The 12,281-nt window shown below is 45.0% G+C and overlaps 1 protein-coding gene across 2 annotated transcripts in view; it reads left to right on the top strand.

The window, feature by feature from the left end:
* The window catches only part of LOC309396688 (protein argonaute-1), a 94,387-nt gene that overhangs the window by 36,535 nt on the left and 45,571 nt on the right, over positions 1-12,281 (top strand). The gene's annotated exons all lie outside the window — the stretch shown is intronic.

Raw genomic sequence — 12,281 nt, forward strand, 5'->3', positions numbered from 1 at the left:
ATTGCTATCGCTATCCATGCCAAAAGTATCTAAGAAGGTTAAATCATGGTGGCCAAAGTTTGTTAATCTGTAACGTTTTCTTACTCATCCAAGTAACTTCACCAGTCGGTTTGTGAGGTTGGTGTGCTTATGGCTTAGCATAGTAGGTAGTTGTGACTTAGCCAATGAAATATGATTTTTTTAAAAAGCGATTTAATGGGAAGCTAAACAAAAATGTAGATCCTGCATCTGAATTAGACGTTATCTCCGCATGTTTGTGCAAAAAAAAAAAAAATGTTGCATCTGAAGGTATAGCATTTAACTGCAAACTGATCTTAGAAGAACTTCCTTCTTCAGCAGTTACGTTTTTCTTTCCCCAATAAGTAATAACTCATCATCCCCAGGACTCTAATTAGGTAACTGCTGGGAGATCTTCTGATGTTCCGAAGGAAATTAGCTGGTGGAGGTAAACATCTGTCTTACTTGTGAAGCACTTCTGTCACACAATCATTTCCATCCTTGAAGCTTTGCCTTTGGCCTTCTTGGGTTCATGGAAAATCTTTCCCATCTGCCTTGACTCAAAAGATAGGGCCCTCTTTCTTGAAGATCACAGTATTAAACCACACAGTATCAACAGTGGAGTCCTTCAAGTTTTGGGGTTCTGCAATCTCCAAGGTCTTGAAATGGACACTTAACATCAGAACCATCATTAAAAAGGCATCACAACGAATGTTCTTCCTGCGTCAAGTCAAGAAAATTCAGACCCGCCCAAGGAGCTACTGGTGCAGTTCTACAAGAGGAATGATTGAGTCTTCATTTCTACCTCCACAACTGTCCGGTTTGCTACAACAACCAAACAAGACAGGTACAGACTTCAATGAATAGTTAGGACTGTAGATTGCAAACAGCCTGCCTTCCATTGAGGACTTGTATACTGCATGGGTCAGAAAGAGGGCTGAGAAAATATTTACAAATCCCTCACATCCTGGACATAAATGGTTTCAACTCCTCCCCTCGGGACACTGCTATGGGGCATTGCATGCTAAAACTAGACACAGAGACAGTTCCCGCCCCCCCTCATGCCAATTGCCACAGTACTGTCTTACATATATTTGTGTAGTATGGCTGTATTGCTTCTATCCTCCTCATCTTTTCTACTACACTCTCTCACTGGTATCATGATTCTTATTACTCTGTTGATTTGGATGTACACGGAGCGCTGCTGCACCAGAAACAAATTCATTCTGTGACTAATCACACTTGGCCAAATAAAGTGTCCTATTCTCGGAGGAAGATAACTTTGAAGATATTTCATCCTACCAGCTTCGGATCGGAATATAAGAATTTAATCTTATCTACTCCATCTAGTTAAAGCAGTCTGTTCTCATAGTGGCCAACCAATCACACAAGGAAGTCCACTAGACTACCAGGAGATGGCCTTCAGAGGCAGTCCCACCGACATCATGATTAACAGGGTAGCTATTGACTCCCATATGAACGTGAATTTGGGCAAACTCTGGGACAGAGGTCTTCAAACTTGGCAATTCTAGGATTTGTGTACTTCAACTCCCAGAGTTCTCCAGCCAGCTATACAAGTCCTAAACTTGCCAAGTTTGAGGACCCCTGCTCTGGGAGATATGCTATGGCCCAGTCGGACCAACTTAATGACTGAACAACAACAAAATCGATCTCTATGACTTTCATGAACCAGTCCAAACTTTTTGAAGCTGGTGAAACCAGTAGGCAGCACCGCATCTCCTAGTAAATGACGATGTTGCAATCATATTTTGGTGTCTGGTGCTCTCTCTGAGCTGGATTGTTTTCTTGCAGACATTTCATTACCCAAGTAGGTAACTTCATCAGTACTGTGCTGATTATATTACCTAGTTGGGTAATGTCTGCAAGAAAACAATCCAGCTCAAAGAGCACCAGGAATACCACAATTCAACCTGTGGTAGAAACATTCTCTTCTATTGCAATTATTATTTTAGCGCAAGGACTGGAAAACTGCAGTTCCAGGGGCACAAAGGTTTCTCAAAGCCTTTGGGGTCTGCAGGGTCCTAACCCCCCCCAAATTCATGCTGCATTGTAATTTCATATGGAATAGAAATAATCAAAAGCAATAAGCGTGGGATCTGCAGTTTAACTGGCTTTCAAATAAATGAAATCATTTTGATAAGTTAAAGACACAACAGACCCAAAATGTACACAAAATGGCATTCAGAAATTGGAACAAGTTTATTAAAAATAGCTTCCAGCAAGTATTCAGATTTTGGAAATCGCTTGTTTTTCCAATGGACTTTCAACAATAAAGAGAGAGGAGTGTTTGTGTACCAGATCTAGTTTTGCTTATTAATCTCACTGTATGATTTCTTTTCCTTTGCCGCATGTTTCCAGAGCAGAATACTAGACATCTGTGTGCTTTTCAAAGTTCCCAAAATTCAGATTTTTGCAAAAAAATAATATTTGGTTTTGCCATGCATGGCAATCTGTGTGGTCCGTAAGCTTTGACAGTTCCTAAAAGTTATTGCTGGGAACCTCCCCTAAAATGGCAATTTTGGAAGCTGGTCAGATCCCATAGGACAACTTCTGTTTTCTCTGGTTCCTCCTACTTGTGGGACGGAGTCCCGTGGACCTGGTGGAGAAGAGTCTCCTGGCATGACCCTCAAAAGCTTTCATGAACCACGACACTGGTGGGGTGGCTGGATGTTTTCCCCAAAATATGCCCTTTTGTCCCTCTCCCTCCCTTCCCCATAGGGGATTGCATTGTGTGGAAGGGAAATTTTACCCTACCACACAATGTGGTACGCTATCCAGTATTCTGTGTGCTGTGCAGCTTGAGAGTAGAGGAGTCTTTGATTTTTTCCCCCCCAAGCATCACTCCCTGGAAAAGGAGGTCAGAGAGCATTTCAGGTGACGTGGCTTTGCCTGCATTTGCCAGCTGTGCACTAGGTTAGTGTGCTGGCATTGCTGCTCGATTCGTCATGGCTCTTGGTTCCTGCCGAACGTCTACAGCTGCGAAATCCCAGAAGAGATGTAAATGAGTAGCATGAACCAGGAAAGCTTGCCTTGGGCGGAAATTGGCCGTCAGAAGGTTCTGCTTTCGTTTGATCGCTGTTCAAAAGCGGGTTAAAGGAGGTTACCTTTTCTTTCTGCAGTAAGAGGCAGAAGGAAGATCACACCTTAGCTTGCTAAAATGACACACTGCTGGAAGTTGGCCCATGTCTACACAGGAGCAGGTCATCTCCAGAAGCTGTGCCCACGATCGGAGGTTGAGTGGGAACAGCAGGCCTGGTCGTATTTGTCTTTGGCAAGAGACCAAAAGAAACCTTGGTTGTGTTGTGACTTGCCAGCGGATCTGGCAGCAGATTCGGACAGTGAGGAGGTTGGGGAGAAACATGGCCCCAGTCCTGCAATTTGGGGAAGGCTCTGATGAGGGCTCTGCATTGGAAGCAGAGATGGGGCCAGGGCCGTCCGACAGTTGTCAGCTGGCTTTGGAGTCGGAGATCAGTGGCGCAGAAGAACAGTTGGAGCCTGTTCCCAGTGTCTGCATGCGCAGAGCTGCCAGGAGAAGGGAACCGCTAAGGAACAAGGGCCGACTCGGGAGTAGAGGCACAGGTGGATGGTGAATGGCCCCTCCCATAGGGAATAAAGAGGAGCAAAAGGGGAGTGGAGTTTGCAGGAGACAATGAGTTCAGTTCATTAGGGTGAAGATCTATTCCTGACTTCTTGCCAAGTAATTGCTGCTACAGCGTGGCATTTGAAAGATATCCGCCTGGCAGCTCTCCAAGCCTGATAAAGCTCTGTAGTTGTGAAATCTCTTGAAAGACTGTTGGCTGGGACTTTGCTGGAGAGGAATTCACTTTAAACTTAATAAAAGGGGTTTTATCGGGACGAGGAGTTGGCTTCATGCTTTTTAGGAAGCCTTAGAACAGTTTGCTACTAAGGGCAGAGGTAGAAAAAAATCAGAGCTGGCCAGCAGCAGGAGCTTCACAAGCTTCCTGGTTAAAAGCTACATCACCTTGACCTATAAAAACCTGGACGTTTTCTACGCCATGTCCTTAAAACCCTTTGGAAAGAAGAAGAAGAAAAATAGCCTGTAAATATTTCCAGAATGTTTGAGCCAGTATGATATGGTGGTTAAGATGTTGAATTAGTGAGAAGACGCAGGTTCTGGTGCCCCTTCGCCCATGGAAGTTTTCTTGGGAACTTATGGGCAGAGAAACTTCCAGGACAAGTACCAGTATGAGTTAGTGATGGAAGTGCTGGACTATGAGTGGGGAGACTCAAGATTCATGCCTGCCTTCAGCTGCAGAAGCTGACCATCCCTTCCTCTCATTTCAGCCTATTTCACGGTGTGGTACTTGTGGGGAAACAGGGCTTGTATTATGCTTGGATAATAAACACATACTGGAGATCTTAGGGCATTGATGTTTAAACAGTCTCTGATCTCTACAAAGACACTTGCTCCTGGGAAGCTAGGCGAATCTAGACAGCATATTAAAAAGCAGAGACATCACCTTGCTAACAAAAGTGCCTATAGTCAAGGCTTTGTTTTTCCCAGTTGCAATTTATGGCTGTGAAAGTTGGACCATAAGGAAGGCTGAGCGCCAAAGAATGGAGGCCTTTGAACTCTGGCGCTGGAGAAGACTCCTGCGAGTCCTTTGGACTGCAAGGTGATCCAACCGGTCAGTCCTAGAGGAGATCAACCCTGACTGCTCTTTAGAAGGCCAGAGCCTGAAGATGAGACTCAAAGACTTTGGCCACCTAATGAGAAGGAAGGACTCACTGGAGAAGAGCCTCATGCTGGGGAAAACTGAGGGCAAAAGAAGAAGAGGACGACAGAGAATGAGATTGTCTTTCTGTGGACATTTGTATTTCAAACCATAATTTCCGTTTTTCAGCTGAGGGCCAAACATCACATGGTAGAATTCACCTTCCAACCGAGGAGAACATGTGTAGTTCAGAGTTGACCTGGGAGGTCCTTGGTGCTCACTGATCTTGGTTGTCTTCTTGCAGATGTTTCATTTCCCAACTACTAGCTAACATCATCGGTGCTTCCCTGATGAGATTACCTAGTTGAGCAACCAAAGGTCTGCAAGAAAATAACCAAGCTCAGAGACACCTCCCTCCCCCCAATTCATCCTCTGTACTCAACACATAATATCCCCATAATAGCCTTATTTCTATTTCATCAAAGGAGGTGAGAATTTTGGCCTGTTCTTTACCTGCAACCCACTTCTAAAGGAGACACAATTAGATTTATTGCATACAACGATCTGTGTGTATGCATGCTTAAGCAAGTCTTTGCTGACCTGTGCTTTAATTTATTTTTAAAGTGTCAGCCTTAGAATAAAACCAACAGCCCATTGCTAAATAACCCCCCCTCCCTCCCTTGCAGAAGCTGCCTCTTTCTGCCTGGCCTCCCCTTCTCTCTCTCTGTGTTGGGCCATCCTTGCTAAAGCTTGTAAATCACTTTTGATCCTTGGAGAAGGCATGCAGTCAGTGTGGGGTGAGGTGGGGCAGGCTGGCCTCTGGATGACCTTGGATGGGAGTGCATTTCTCATGGGATTCGGTGGGGAAAGCGGTGGATGAAAGGGGAGGGTGGGAAGCTCATGATTAGGAAGAATCTATTATGGTCTTAAATTGCCTGTCGATAATCAGACACCACAAGAGGAAGCAATTGTTATCTCCTTTCAGGAAGTATAAGAGAAAGAGGGGGGGAGGGAGGGAAGACAAGGGAAGACAACGAGAGAAGAAGGGAGAGAGAAGGAAGGAAGACAAGAAAGGGACAGAGGGAGGGAGAGGGAAGGAAGGGAGGGTGGGTGGGAGAAAGTGAGGGAGGGAGAGAAGGAGGAAGGGAGGGAAAGGAGACAAAAGGAAAGACAAGGAAGGAATAGAGGGAGGGAGAAGGAGGGAGGGAAGGGACAAGAAAGGAAAGACAAGGAATGAACAGAGGGAGGGAGAGGGAAGGGAGGGAAAGAAGGAAAGGGGAGGGAAGGAGAGAGGGAGGAAGACAGAAGGAAGGGAGGGAGAAGGAGAGAGGGGGGAGGAAGACGGAAGGGAGGGAAGGAGAAAGGGAGGGAGAGGGAAGGAAGATGGGAAGGAGAAAGGGAGGGAGGAGGGAGGGAAGAGAGACAAAGGAAAGACAAAGAAGGAACAGAGGGAGGAAGAGGGAAGGAGTGAAGGGAGAGAGGGAGGAAGCCCATTTTTCTTGGTGATGTAAATCTCTGTTCTTCTCCAGCCTTTGGTGCTGCTGAGCTGAGCCCTCCTCATTCTTCAACATTGCATGTTTTACAGGCCAACAAGGTGCATGCATTATGTCTCCCATAGCACCACATGTGGATTTGACAGCCCTAAAAATAGCCTCCGAGAAGCCTGCCCTTAACAGCTCAGCTTTTCTCCTGCTTCTTCCTTTGCACCAGCCATGGGTTTAAAGTTTGGCTGTGGTTTGGCAGGATAGTCAGAGGCCCCGGGAGCCGGGACACAGCAGGAGAACCCCTTCTCCTCTTTTTCTATAAAAAACCCCTCCTTTGCCACGATTGGAATTCTAAACTTTGGATTCACTTGACCCTCCTGTCTTTCTGTCTTCTCCTTTTCATCTGAGTTTCTTTTGGAGACAAGTAAAACAATGCAGTTGTCCTTATAGCTTGTGCTGGTGAATATAAGATCCTGCAGGTATTCAGGCTAAAAGATCAGGTAGAGTTTTAATTGATAACTGCTAGTGGTGGCACAGTGGCTAAGACACTGAGCTTCTCGATCAGAAGGTCGGCAGTCCGGCGGTTCGAATCCCTAGCCCTGCATAACGGAGTGAGCTCCCGTTACTTGTCCCCAGCTTTTGCTAATCTAGCAGTTCGAAACCACGTAAAAATGCAAGTAGAAAAAATAGGGACCGCCTTTGATGGGAAGGTAACAGCGTTCCGTGCGCCTTCGGCATTTAGTCATGTCGGCCACATGACCACAGAGACGTCTTCGGACAGCACTGGCTCTTCGGCTTTGAAACAGAGATGAGCACTGCCCCCTAGAGTCGGGAACGACTAGCAGATGTGTGCGAGGGAAACCTTGACCTTAGCCTGGTCCTAAGCTTAGCATTGGGAAACAGAACTATGATTTTGGACAAAGAAGTTAACCCATGCACTTGGATCCAAACCAAACACCAATGCAGGTAGTCCTTGACTTACCACCGTAATTGAGCCCAAAATTTACGTTGCTAAGCTAGACATTTGTTAAGTGAGTTTTGCCCCTTTTTACAACCTTTCTTGGCCCATTTGTTAAGCGAATCACTGCAGTTGTTAATAACACGGCCGTTAAGTGAATCTGGCTTCCCCAGTGATTTTGCTTGTCAGAAAGTTGCCAAAAGGGACCACACGACCCCCGGGACACCGCAACACCGTCATAAATATGAGTCAGTTGCCAAGCGTCTGAATTTTGATCATGTGACCATGGGGATGCTGCAATGGTCATAAGTGTGAAACACAGGTCACGAGTCACTTCTTTCAGTGACATAACTTCATATGGTCACTAAACAAACTGTTCTCCTGTTCCTACATACGTAGGAAGACCTCAACTTATGAACAAAATTGGGACCAGAATTTCTGTGGCTAAACAAGATGGTTGCTAAGTGAATCATACCTAATTTTACAAACTTTTTTTCCCAGCCACTATTGTTAAGCAAATTACTAGTGAATTGTACTAAAATTTAGAGGATTTAGCTTCCCCCCTTAATGTTGCTTGTTGGTAGCCAGCTGGGTAAGTCACAAATTCTGATCACAATGCCCAGGGATCAGTGGTGGGATTCATTTTTTTTTACTACCGGTTCTGTGGGTGTGGCTTGGTGGGCATGGAGTGGTGTGTCTTGGTGGGCGTGTCTTGGTGGGCATGTCTTGGTGGGTGTGGCAGGGGAAGGATACTGTAAAATCTCCATTCCCTCCCCCATCTCGCTAACCTGCTTTCCAGCTCTGTTCTCCCGTGCAGGGCAACAAAAGAAGACCCAGCCGATCAGCTGGGATTTGGGAGGCAGAAAATAGATGGGGCGAGGCCAGCCAGAGATGGTATTTGCCGGTTCTCCGAACTACTCAAAATTTCCGCTACCGGTTCTCCAGAACTGGTCAGAACCGGCTGAATACCATCTCTGCCTGGGATGCTGCACCTGTCATAAATGTATGTTAGTTGCCAAGTGCCTAAATTTTGATCCCATAACCATGGGGTTGGTACAGCAGTGCTATGTGCAAGGACAAGGCATAAGTCTGAGGGTGAAGGTTCATTCTCCGAGATCGTGGGTTGGGTGCCAAACATTTTGTGACCAGGCTAACTTACCTCTTCAGCGGAGTTTAGGGGGTGTCCGTGTCAGTGTGCTGTTTATAAGGGTTTCAGGTATGGGGGTGTCAAGTGAGGGTCTTGCGATGGATCTTGTGAGTCATCAGTGAGAGTCTTGCGATGGGGAAGTCGTCAGTCTGTTTTCAATGCCATCGTCACTTGGAATGTTCGCTAAATCGGTGGTTGTAAGTCGAGGACTACCTGTCTCTGATTTAATAATGTAATAGTTGGGAAGTAATAGCTCTTCTCCACTGCAGTGGTGGGTTCTAGATACCGTCACAACCAATACGCTGCGACAGGGCCGGGCGTCCACCACGGGCAGGCACCCACCGGCCACAACATTCCAGCTGCTCGGCGGAGCGTCGCGCAGGCGCCGTACGCTGCGTGCGCAAATGGCCGGGTTGGGTCAAATACAGCTAAGGAACGCGGGCGAGCGGATGGGCCCTCCGAAGCACCATATCGGAACGGTGCCTGCTGCTCCCGGAGCCCATCACTGCTCCACTGGCCTGAATATATTAATACGTGTAGGAACATTAAGGCAAAATTAATGTTTGACTTTGTGATCCTTTTATAAAACATGCGTGCATCTCCTCAAGTAAATGAATGTTGTAAAATCAGTAATTAAAGTATTTTTGTAAGTATCTAAAAAAAGGTTTATAGGCAGCATTTCCCCCACCCCCCACCCCCAATTTCCTCGGGTGTACAGATAGTCCTTAGTTAAAGACGACCCATTGAGCAACTGTCCAAAGTTACGATGACATGGAATGAATGATGGTTATGACTGGTCTTTGGAGTTTTAGACATCCCGGCATCCATGTTGTTGTGCAATTGTGATTTGGGTGCTTGGAATTAGCCCCGCAGTCATGCAATCACCATTTGCCACTTTTCCTCCAGCTTCTAAGACTTATTGCTGAAGCCTTTATACAGAAATCTAGTCGGCTAAAGAGTCAGGCCTGCAGCCATCTTTTATTTTGGGTCTTTGGCCTGCCGTACTTTCTATTATTCTGCTATGCATTTTATATTGTGGGAAAATGGGAGGGGGGATTGTACGGAGTTAGATGGTATGTAGCCATAACAAAATTCTTTCTAGAAAGTCAAGGTCATCCTTTGTCTCTGCACCTCTGCACCTGACCGGAACTGGATGGGTGGAAACTGCCAGCATGGCAGTGGGAGATTGGACCATGTGATGGACTTGTGGGTGTGGGGGCAAGATCTTGAACTTCCAACTGGGTGGGGAAACCCGGGAAGCTTTCAGATTCGGATTTTCCCCCAGATGTACCAACATGTCTCTCTTAATAAATTGGAATTCTGAGCAATACTTTGCCTTGGACTCTGATTTACTTTGGGGGCTATTTGGAACCCTGACATTAAGTTCAGTACTAAATTGGTGCCAGATAAGGGTGAATGGAATGTTTGTGGGAACGTTAGGACTCCAGGCTGATGACTCGTTTAACTCTGCCCACCAGCTTTGCCTGCTCTTTTCCTACAACTCCCCCCCCCCCCCGCAAAGGCCATGCTACTAAATTTGTTACCTTGAGTAACATTTTTCTGAGAGTGTATAGGCAGTTGTTGAAAGGTGTAGGGTTATTATTAACATACTCTTTTGAGGATTAGCTGTAGCAGGAAATAAACTTTCCTTTCTTTCTTTAGCATGACAGCTGTGGTTTCTTTTTTGACATGCATTTTAAAAAAATACACTAGAGATCAGCAAAGATTGAAAACATTACAAAAATAGTAGTCCTTGTCTTATAACACTTCATTTAGTGACCATTCAAAGTTACAACAGCACTGAAGAAAATGACTTATGACCAATTTTCACACTTACAACCGTTGCAGCATCCCCATGGTCACACGACTTACATTCGGATGCTAGACAACTGGTTCATATTTATGACGGTTGCAGTGGCCCGGAGTCATGTGGTCCCCTTTTGCGACCTGACGAGCAAAGTCAAGGGGGAAGCCAGATTCACTTAACAGCTGTGTTATACTAATTTAACAACTGCAGTGATTCACTTAACAAATGAGCTAAGAAAAAATCGTAAAATGGGGCAAAATTCACTTAACAAATTTCTCACTTAACAACATAAATGTTGGGCTCACTTGCAGTCGTAAGTTGAGGACTACTTTGCCTTAAATAGACGCTCCCAATCAAGATGATGTACGTTGGGCAGCCCTTTAGACATAGTTGATTTACAACTCCTTTACTCCCTCAACATTGGTGAAACATTCAGCAACATCTGGAAAGCACGATTGGTCTACATTTCATTCACACTGATGGTTTTAGAGGACAGGTAGTCCTCCATTTACGAACACAATTGTGACCAGAATTTTTGTTTTTAAGCAAGGCAGTTGTTAATTGAGTCACAGCCAGTTTTGCAAACTTTTTACCGTGGGTTGCCAAGCAAACCTTTGTGGTTGTTAAGTGAATCATGTGGTCATTAAACGAATCTGGCTGCTCCTCCCCCAATTGACTTTGCTTGCTGGAAATCAGCCGAGAAGGTTGCAATGACAGTCACATAATTCTGGGATGCTGCAACCGTTGTGAATACCTACCAATGGCCACCCAAATTTTGAGTGTGTGACTAGGCTGTGTTGCTTGTAAGCAGGCTGACTGGTTGTAAGTCACTTTAGTCAGTGCTGTTGTAACTTTGAACTAAATGAATGGTTGTAAGTCAAGGACTATCTGTAGAGTCTTCTTCCCCATTGCTAACGAGGATTGAAGCTAAACCTTTTGTATGCAAAGCAACGTTTGCAATGCAGGTGGAGTTTCTTTTCACTTCTGTCTTATCCATGGGTAACTTACAACTAATCCAATTTTCAGAGTCATGCAATGCACTCAATTATAAACTAATTACATCAGTTTTTTGGGGGAAAAAGCTAATACTGCTTGTCTTACAAGCTTGATCCCCCCCCCCCCCAATGTCATGGCAAAGAAAAGACATGGATCAGGAAGAGAAAGGGAGTTATGTACTGTAGTTTTCTCCAGAAATGCTTTGTAGGGGAATCAACATGGGATGGCATTTCTTTTTTTTTTCAAACAAAGGTTTTTTTTTATTTTTTGTTACAAATTTTAGATTTTTTTGTAAACAAAGTGTTGCCCGGGTTTTCCCCTTTAGCATTGTCTCATATACATAATTCATTTTACATCATATTTCCATTTCCAATTTTAGCCATATTATTTTTTCCCCATATTTTCCATCTTAAACTTATTTTTTCTTAACACATAAACAATATCATTATTTGCCCCTTCAGAAATAAACCACATTTATCATTTTATTTTCCATCTGTTATTCTATTTTCTATAGGTAGTATATACCTATAGGGGTAGGCAGAAGATCTGATGTACACATAGCAATAGCACAGAGTTATATAGAATAGAATAGGATAGAATGATTTATTGGCCATGCTTTGCAGCATTCTCTGAACAGTTGACAAATATCGGAATGGTGCCCCTCAACAACCTGGGTCCTCATTTTATCAACCATGGGAAGAATAGAAGGCTGAGTCAACCTTGAGTTGGTCGGGGTTGAATTCCTGGCTGTGGGCAGAGTTAGTCTGCAATACTGCATTGTAACCACTGTGCTACCATGGCTCGGTAGAAAGTGATTATTGTTGCTGTTGTTAGTTGCAAAGTTGTGTCCAACCCATCGTGACCCCATGGAACACATTCTCCAGGCCTTCCTGTCCTCTACCATCCCCGAAGTCCATTTAAGCTCACACCTACTGCTTCGGTGACTCCATCCAGCCACCTCATTCTCTGCCGTCCCCTTCTTCTTTTGCCCTCAATCCTTCTCTTTTCCAGGGAGTCCTTCCTTCTCATTAGGTGGCCAAAGTATTTGAGTTTCCTCTTCAGGATCTGGCCTTCTAAAGAGCAGTCAGGGTTGATCTCCTCTAGGACTGACCGGTTGGATGGCCTTGCAGTCCAAGGGACTCGCTGGAGTCTTCTCCAGCACCATAGTTCAAAGGCCTCCATTCTTTGGCACTCA

This window comes from Natrix helvetica (assembly GCF_964273705.1).
Source record: "Natrix helvetica genome assembly, chromosome: 9".
Taxonomy (NCBI): Eukaryota; Metazoa; Chordata; class Lepidosauria; order Squamata; family Natricidae; genus Natrix; species Natrix helvetica.